Genomic DNA, 6,996 nt, shown 5'->3' with positions numbered 1-6,996 from the left:
ATAGGATCATAAGAAATAGGAGAAGGAATTGGCCCAATGTAAACCACCATTTGATAAGATCATGGCTAATTTGATTATAGTTTAATTCCATTTTCCTGCTTGCCCCCTCATAACACCTAATTCCCTGGTCAATCAGTCTTGAATATATTTAATGATTCAGCCTCCACTCCTTTGTGTGAAATAGTATTCCAAAGACTAATGACCCTCAGAGAGAAGAAAGTCCTCATCTCTGTCTTAAATGGGAGAAACACAGTAAAAAGTCTGACAACACCAGGTTTAAGTCCAACCGATTTATTTGATAGTAAACTCACAAGCTTTCGGGGTTAGTCCCTTCGTCAGGTGAAAGGTCATTCACCTGACGAAGGGACTAACCCCGAAAGCTTGTGAGTTTACTATCAAATAAATCGGTTGGACTTAAACCTGGTGTTGTCAGACTTTTTACTGTGTTTACCCCAGTCCAACGCCGGCATATCCACATCCTAAATGGGAGATCCCTTGTTTTTAAACTGTGTCCCTTCATTCTAGATTCCCCGACAAGGGGATGCATCTACCCTGTCAAGCCCCTCAGAATTGTATATGTTTCAATAAGATCACTTTCATTATTATACTCTAATGAATATCAACCCAACCAGCTCAACTTTTCCCCATAAAGCAACCCCTCCATCCAAGGAAGCAGTCTAATGAAACTTCTTTGTACTGCTTCCAATGTAACTATAGTCCTTCTTAAGTAAGGCAACCAAAAATTTACACAGTAATGACCCGTGCTTTAGCAAGACTTTCTTGTCTCAGACCTCCTTGGAGCTTGATTTCTCAATTAAAAACATTGGCCAGAATGTTATAGCCATTCACGTCAGTGGGATTTTCCCATCCCACTGCAGTGAATGGAGATTTAGCTGGGCACCAAATTCTCCAATTTCGCTGCAGCGGAATCATGGCATGAATAACCAGTAAGATCACGTGCATTAGCCTCATTAGCAACAAGTTGGAGTTGTTTTTTGCCCCCTAAATAGCTCCGAGGCTGCCACATGCAATACAATTTTGGTCCATACTGGACAGTCACACTTGATATCCCATACCAAACCACTTCTGACATTAAAATGCCCTAAATTGTGTTTCTGCCCTAAAAGTGAACATAGAATTTCTTCTATCCCTGGCTAGTGAAACAGTTCTGGAAGATTTGCAGTTGATTTCTACATATTCATGAGGACATGCATTTGTATTTTAATTTCCACAGACTCCTCAATCATTCTGCAGCCCAACATACATCAGAGAATGAAATATGCTGTAATCACACAAGTTATAATTTGAACTGTAATTTCTGTTACTCTCAGCAACAACTTAAAGTCAAGTAATAAACATATTGCAAACAACAGCACCACAAACCTGCACACACTTCTAGGTATATACTGCAAAATTATGAAAATGTTTTTCATATCTTGATTTGGTACAGATATGGTACAGATGATGAATGGGATGGATAGGATAGAGGTGGAGAGACTCTTCCCGCTCAGAAAGGATAGTAGGACTAGGGGGCACAGCCTCAAGATAAAGGGGGGGCGGTTTAGAACGGAGTTGAGGAGGAACTTCTTCACTCAAAGGGTGGTGAATCTCTGGAATTCTCTGCCCGTTGAAGTGGTGGAGGCTACCTCGCTAAATATTTTTAAGACGTGGGTTGATGGGTTTTTGATAAGAGAGGGGATTAAGGGTTATGGGGAGAGGGCGGGAATGTGGAACTGAGCCACGACAGATCAGCCATGATCTTATTGAATGGCGGGGCAGGCTCGAAGGGCTAGATGGCCTACTCCTGCTCCTATTTCTTATGTTCTTATGATAAAATCTCTGTAAACAAGGAGCTTGTGTTTAAAGTAACCATGTTTACAGTATTTTTCAGCCTCTTGGAGGAGCTGTTTTTTCTTCATCTTGTTGCAATCATGTGGCTGGATATTCTCTTATATGTTGATTGTGCTGCTAGGAAACAGCGAAGTCATGGAACTTTGTCCTGGAAGCCACAATCGTTGCCGCAGCGGCAGTGGAATGCTGCTTCTTTGTGGCAGGTTAACCCTGCTGATATGATCCAGTTTCAGCTAGTCCTAACATCGAACCCAGGGTTTCAGTTACGGGAAACATGAAATGGATGGCTGGAAGATGATGGCGGTGTAAGGTCTGTAATATATGAAAAGAACCAGGTCAATATGCTATGTAATTTATAAGTATATAAGGGCGGCACGGTAGCACAGTGGTTAGCACTGCTGCTTCACAGCTCCAGGGACCTGGGTTCGATTCCTGGCTTGGGTCACTGTCTGTGTGGAGTTTGTACATTCTCCTCATTACTGCATGGGTTTCCTCCGGGTGCTCCGGTTTCCTCCCACAGTCCAAAGATGTACGGGTTAAGTTGATTGGTCATGCTAAAAATTTCCCCTTAGAGTTGTGAGATGCGTAGGTTAGAGGGATTAGCAGGTAAATATGTAGGGATATGGAGGTAGGGCCTGGGTGGGTTTATGGTCGGTGCAGACTCAATGGGCCGAATCGCCCCCTTCTGCACTGTAGGGTTTCTATGATTCTATACCCTTTTCTAGTTGTAACTTTCGTTTCTCACCTGACCCACTAACCCTTAATCCTAACCCCCAAATATAACCATAATCCCAACACTAACTGCTAACCACTGGCAAGTGATCCTTAACAACCCTAAACCGAAGCTAGTTTTAATAGCGTTGTACAAACTGGGCTCTGATGTTGATATGATGCAGCTTTGTTACTCTGATTTACCATTTGCCTAGATGTCTGACCTTTCAGAGACCTGTCACACAGTGTAAGAGTCTCTGAATTAAGTTAGTGAGAAATTTTCATCTGTACAATTTCACACTGGAATAAAACTTCAGTTCTCCCCATTTTGTATACACTGGCCAGTGCACTGCCCACAATCAGAGGTCTTATTGCAAAATTACCAGCTTGCTGTCCTGTGGATGGCACGATGGCACAGTGGTTAATACTGCTGCCTCTCAGTGCCAGGGACTCAGGTTCAATTCCACCCTTGAGTCATTGTCTGCGTGGACTGTGAAAACGTTCTGCGTGGGTTTCTTTGGGTGCTCTGGTTTCATAGAATCATAGAAACCTTACAGTGCAGAAGGAGGCCATTCGGCCCATCGCATCTGCACCAAGCATAAACCCATCCAGGCCCTACCCCCACATCCCTACATATTTACCCGCTAATCCCTCTAACATACGCATCTCATGACTCTAAGGGGCAATTTTTAGCACGGCCGATCAACCTAACCTGCACATTTTTGGACTTTAGGAGGAAACTGGAGCACCCTGAGGAAACCCATGCAGACATGAGGAGAATAAGAACATAAGAAATAGAAGCAGGAGTAGGCCATCTAGCCCTTCGAGCCTGCCCCGCCATTCAATAAGATCATGGCTGATCTGAAGTGGCTCAGTTCCACTTTCCCGCTTTCTCCCCATAACCCTTAATTCCCTTGCCTACCAAAAACCTATCCACCCGTGTCTTAAATATATTTAGCGAGATAGCCTCCACCACTTCAACGGGCAGAGAATTCCAGAGATTCACCACCCTTTGAGTGAAGAAGTTCCTCCTCAACTCCGTTCTAAACTGCCCCCCCCCCTTATCTTGAGGCTGTGCCCTCTAGTCCTGCTGTCCTTTCTGAGTGGGAAGAATCTCTCCATCTCTACCCTATCCATCCCCTTCATTATCTTATATGTCTCTATAAGATCCCCCCTCATCCTTCTAAATTCTAACGAGTACAGACCCAGTCTATTCAGCCTGTCTTCATAGTTCAACCCCCTCATCTCCGGTATCAGCCTAGTGAACCTCCTCTGCACTCCCTCCAAGGTCAAAATATCCTTGCGCAAGTGCGGCGACCAAAACTGCACACAGCTGCGGCCTCACCAGTGCCCTGTACAGTTGCAATTGTATTAAATCACTTTGCATTTAATTTGGTATCTTTGGATTCTTGTTCCAGACATATCAAATTCTGGAAATAATGTTCACTGACTCCGCCAGCATAATAAGGACCCCACACACCCCGGACATACCCTCTTCCACCTCCTTTTTAAAGCTTATTTATTTATTAATCACAAGTAAGGCATACACTAGCTCTGCAATGAAGTCACTGCGAAATTCCCCCAGTCACCACAGTCCAGCACCTGTTCGGGTCAATGCACCTAACCAACACGTCTTTTAGAATGTGGGAGTACCCGGAGGAAACCCATGCAGACAGAGGGAGAACGCACAAACTCCACACAGACAGCGACCCAAGCCAGAAACCGAACCTGGGCCCCGGCACTGCGAAGCAGCAGCGCGAACCACTGTGCCACCATGCCACCTATTCTTCCATCGGAAAATGGTACAGAAGTCTGAGATCTATTTTGTATTAAGTTGATCTTTCTCTCCACCCTACCTATGACTGTAACGCTGCATTCTGCACCATTTTTTTCCCTCCACCCCATTGTACTCTATAAACAGTATGTTTTGTCTGTATAGCACGCAAGAAACAAAACTTTTCACTGTATCCCAATAAGAACATAAAAACATAAGAACATAAGAACCAGGAGCAGGAGTAGGTCATCTGGCCCACCGAGCCTGCTCCGCCATTCAATAAGATCATGGCTAATCTTTTTGTGGACTCAATTCCATTTACCCACCTGCTCACCATAACCCTTAATTCCTTTACTGTTCAAAAATGTATCTATCCATGCCTTAAAAACATTTAATGAGGGAGCCTCAACTGCTCCACTGGGCAGGGAATGCCACAGATTCACAACCCTTTGTGTGAAAAAGTTCCTCCTCAACTGAGTCCTAAATCTGCTTCCTCTTATTTTGAAGCAATACCCCCTAGTTCTCGTTTCACCAGCCAGTGGAAACAACTTCCCTGCTTCTATCTTATCCAGTCCCTTCATAATCTTATATGTTTCTATATGATCTCACCTCATTCTTCTGAATTCCAATGAGTTTAGCCCCAGTCCATTCAGCCTCTCCTCAAAAGCCAACTCTCTCAACTCCAGAATCAACTTAGTGAATCTCCTTTGCATCCCCTCAAGTAAGGAGACCAAAACTGTACACAGTACTCCAGGTGTGGCCAAATTCCATACAGACAGTGACCCAAGCTGGGAATTGAACCCAGGTCCCTGGAGCTGTGAAGCAGCAGTGCTAACCACTCTGCTACCGAGCCATCCTCCCATACTTCAAAGATGTGCAGGTTAGGCTGTTTAGCCATGCTAAATTGCAACTTAATGTCAGAGGGGTTAGCAGGGTAAATATGTGGGGTAACAGGGATCGGGCCTGGTTGGGATTGTTGTCCCTGTTGGCTCATTGAACTAAATGGCCTCCTTCTGCACTGTCGGGATTCTATGATCTGGTTTTTTTCCACAAATAGTATGGGCATCCTCCTGCGAAATCTATTATTTTTTCCATCTATACTATGCACCACAAATTCTGATACATCAACACTTGAATATTATCAATGTACAATAGATCAACTTCCAGCATGGGTAAACTGTGAAAAATATTCTTGCCAGATGCCCATATTAGAATGTTACTAATTGGTCTTCAGGCAAATCAGGGATGGGACCAAAAGTGGTCTTGTGAATGCTCCTACGTGAAGATAAATTAAAATTAAATGACTTAGTGACCACAAAAGTTTTGAGTTTTCAGACATAACATCAATTGTGAGCTAGCTAGACCACAAAAATACACAAGTGAAGTAGGCACTCACTAGAGCTCATACTTCTAGCATGTTAACTGAACATTATTATAATTATCCAGCTCTTCCCTAAGGTTTTTCCCTGCCTGGTTGATGCCTGTACCTGCAAAGCTTAAAAAAAAATTCCTTTTAGTAAGAACTTGCATCACATGGAGGAGGCTTTAGTTTAATCCTCATCCAACAACCTTTTCTGAACGCTCTGCTCACATTTGATAGCAGTGACAAATTCACCACAGTAGCTGATGCAATCCACAATGTTCTCAAACAATCCGGATTATTCTGAATAAAATGGCTCAAAAGATTTTAAAATTAATCAATTTGCTTTATCACTCAATGTTAACAAATCATTTTAATAAATTACAGCATCTGGATCTGTATTTTTGTCAAAAACTATTCAATTTTTCCTTGGCCAAACGCTATCTATGTCCAAAGTTTCACTGAAATTCATCCATTAGTTTTTGAGATATTTTGGACACAATTTTCCCATTCCACCTGCCGTAGCAGGCAGGACAGAATATCCAGTGAACCAGTTAAAGGTGTGTTAACCTGAGGTAGGAATTTCCTGTCTTGGGGTGCGTGCAGCTGGAAAATCCTGCCCTGTGTTTGCAGACTAACGGGTGAAAACATTCCCTCCAACCACCTTTAATGCTGAGAGTAATTGATACGAAGAGTACATGTCGTAAGACCACGGTATCCTGAGGAAGCTGAATTTGAAGTGTGCTTCCTGATGATAATTAAAATATTTAATTAACTAAAACAATATGTTGCACAATTTTCCCAATTATTTAAATATACTCAAAACTGTACTATAAATAGTAAATGATTATATGCAATTATGATGATTCTATAAAATAATTGTTTCCAAAAATGCTATTACTGTATTTAGTTGAACCAGATTGTCTCTTAGAAATTCTCTTATGAAGCCACATTTCTCTATTTTGTTTTCAACCTACAACAAATACTGATATAGTAACGCTTGGCAAATTAGTCCGAATACCAAGATCAACTTTCAATATGAGCAGACGGTGAAAAAATATTCTTGCCAATGTCCCATCCATGAACACAGCTATACAAGGAAACTACCAACTGTAAAGAAATTTATCCAAGATAAGCCATCGAAACATTCCAAATTTTTCATCCCCTGGATCTATAAGTAATCCATTAAGCGTGACTTCATACCCACTAACAAGACTAACATCTAGAACTATTCATGCGCAATCTCAAATCCAATAGTTCTCATCCACTGGACAGTCATTTGTTTAACATACAGGGTATC

This window comes from Carcharhinus amblyrhynchos, chromosome 5 (assembly GCF_965287045.1).
Source record: "Carcharhinus amblyrhynchos chromosome 5, sCarAmb.v2.hapA, whole genome shotgun sequence".
Taxonomy (NCBI): Eukaryota; Metazoa; Chordata; class Chondrichthyes; order Carcharhiniformes; family Carcharhinidae; genus Carcharhinus; species Carcharhinus amblyrhynchos.
The sequence above is the reverse complement of the archived record's forward strand: the minus strand, read 5'-3'. Positions refer to the sequence as shown.